Consider the following 2821-nt stretch of genomic DNA (forward strand, 5'->3'; position numbering starts at 1 on the left):
CATATACACACGAATATGAATAGATAAAAAAGATGGTGATGACTCAAGGAGTTCATACCAACGGTAAATGTTGTTTTTGTACGATTGCTACAACCTGTAGTTGTTGAATCATGACTGCGCAATTTCATTTTTATACATATATATTATGTTTATTATTCATACATCCCAACTCCTAGGTAATCAGTATATGTATGTATATCTATGTACATGGGTAGCTGTATACAAACAGCCTGCGACCGCTGGAACAGCTGGAAACGAACGACAGGTAAAATCAAAAGGAAATACATAGGTATAAACAAAACAAAAACAAATATGCACATATATACATACATATCTACTGCATATACATACATATTTATGCGTACTTATGTACTCCCTTACCTCCATATGTATGCACATACATACCTGAATATGTACAGAAGTAAGTAAAGCTACTCCATATCCACCACCACTTGCTTCCAGCTGACTCTCTCAAATTTCATCTGCTTTCTATACGCACAGGGTTCGTGCCAACACTTCTAGAAAGGTGGAGTGCGATCTGGAGTTACTGAAGTGGATGGCAGATGAATCAACTCAATACTAGCGAGTGTAGACTTTGTGATCATTCTAGAAATTTGGAGCACACTTTGGAGTAATGGTACAGGTGATGGGTATTTTGGCACAGCAAACATATGTACATACATACATACCTAATTACGAGTTAAGTTCTCCCAATGAAATTTATTTGATACAGCCTCATCACAGCTCCAAAGTCTTCTGTAGTAATGGTGTACTGAGTTTATCGTTCATACATATGTACTTGTTGAGATATTACATTTTGTTAAATTTCCTGCAATACAACTGATAAAATATTTAACCAATTTTTTACTTTTTATATATCGCTTAAAACAGTAATGGAGAATGTAAGTAAATTCACGACGGCGGGAATTGATTTCGAAGTATTGAATAGCACAACTACGAAACGAAGTCGCCGAACCGGAAAATGAAAAAGGCGGAAGTGAAATAAAAAAAACAAAGCAAATATAGGAAAAGTTGAATAAAATCACTAAATAAAATAAAATATTACAAAATGATGATACATATCAAATAATCGTATATAGAACAACATGAAATATATAAAATAAGGTAAATAAAATCAATTAAATTAAAAACTTAGCAACATTTATTAATTTTATTAGAATAACTAATTTCAAACTAAAAATTGGAGTCTAGTGTAGAAGAGCGACATGTACAAAGTATGTATAACGATTTATTTATGTCGTTGAACTGGTTAAGGACAGATATACGCAAAACATGCGATTTCCATCAACCAAGGTTAGTTTGACAAAGCCGATAAGAACATGTTCTATACATACATACGTATGTACATAGTGTATGTATGCACAAACAAAGTACGGAAGCCTAAAATTTCTGCGTTATTTTAAAACAAAAAGCATCCTTGCTATTGCAGCAGAATTTTGCAAAAGTTATGTACATACATACATACACATGTACATATGTAAGCATCGCCATTCCATAAACATTAGCAAACAAAGAAAGCAAAACGACAATTGAAACTACTGGCTATACATGTCCATACAAGCTGTGTATTTGAATTTTATATGAAAACTGACAGAAAAAAATAGATGTTCACTTAAATTGCTTTCGTGAAACCGGCAGTTAATCTTTGATATTCAGTAAAAAAGTTATTAAAAATGATTTTCTGTTATTAGTAGAGAGTATTTTGTTAGAGAGCGTTGTTTGACAGTGTCTTGAGATACGAGGTTTTGCCAAAGTACCGTCGGTATGTATTTATTGCGTGTCTAGAATGCTCACATGTTGGCCACCTAACTTGTTGCTCAAAATAAGCAAAATAATAAAGTAAATACTTTTGTATGCATGTAGAATATTTTTGCGCGTATATACATATGTACATATGTACACTTGCTCATAAATCCCACGCAAAAACATTCTAGCCGGCCAATAGCAACGTGATTATGCGCACACACGTAAGCTAAGAAGTGTGTTTGTTTTTTTTTTTTCAAAGTGCGCAGTCCAATGCCTTGACCGATTTTTTTCTCTGTCTTTGTTTTCGTAACCATATTCGCCGGCTGGTTTATTTTCATACAAAATACAATAAATAACTACGTATGTGTTATCGTTCGTCTACAAGTTTGTAATCAGAAGTTCATTTCATGTGCAATGGTAAAAGAACTTAAGAGCGACTGTTCACCTTCTAGCGGTAGCCCTGTCGCTGTCGGCTTCATGGATAAATGCTTCTAGATTATTCGAGCTGAAAAACACTTGAATAAACTTTCATATCGCATATGATTCACTTGATCAAACCGTCAGATGGCGTATCACTTTACACAAAAAATAAAATAAAAACACTTGTGCACAAAATTTAAACTGAATGACTTGCATTCGGTTTCTTTCTTACATTTCATTTTGCACACAGACAAGCTGCATGTAATGTATTAACACGCATTATTTGACATATCTTCGAAATACACAAATGCAATTATGACAAACATTGAAAAAAACACTAATTTATGCACTTTCACAAAATTCGTTTGCAGGAAACTTCAAAATGGCGAAACAGCTGACCGGATGCCATAAGCACGGAAAAAGTAGCAGCAAATAACCGGGTGTTCCATACAGTTTCCCAAAGGATTGGTTTAAATACAGAGTGGTACTTCCTATGGTTTGAGAATAAGGTGGTGGTGATTCATGGTTGAAAGAGATAAGGTTGCGTATACAACCCTGCGATAAAAAATGTCCATTTCGGTGATGACGGGTGTTTGGCAGCCATGATTGTTTTGTTAAACTCCATACATTTTGT

General features: G+C 34.1%; 2 long non-coding RNA genes across 3 annotated transcripts; both read left to right on the forward strand.

Moving 5' to 3' along the window:
• Positions 1–226: 226 nt before the first annotated feature.
• LOC118741244 lies at positions 227–1012 on the forward strand. 2 transcript variants are annotated; one of them, XR_004993256.1, is made up of 3 exons: positions 227–265; positions 420–637; positions 892–1012. It is a non-coding gene; the product is annotated as an uncharacterized LOC118741244 (long non-coding RNA). The 2 variants fall into 2 exon arrangements; XR_004993255.1 differs by lacking the exon at positions 227–265 and having other exon boundaries at positions 298–637.
• A 1092-nt stretch (positions 1013–2104) lies between these two features.
• On the forward strand, positions 2105–2821 carry LOC118741250. Its single transcript, XR_004993262.1, has 2 exons — positions 2105–2453; positions 2559–2821. It is a non-coding gene; the product is annotated as an uncharacterized LOC118741250 (long non-coding RNA).

This window comes from Rhagoletis pomonella, unplaced genomic scaffold (genome assembly GCF_013731165.1).
Source record: "Rhagoletis pomonella isolate Grant_MI unplaced genomic scaffold, Rhpom_1.0 Rhpom_scaffold_00006, whole genome shotgun sequence".
In the NCBI taxonomy this organism is placed as follows: Eukaryota; Metazoa; Arthropoda; class Insecta; order Diptera; family Tephritidae; genus Rhagoletis; species Rhagoletis pomonella.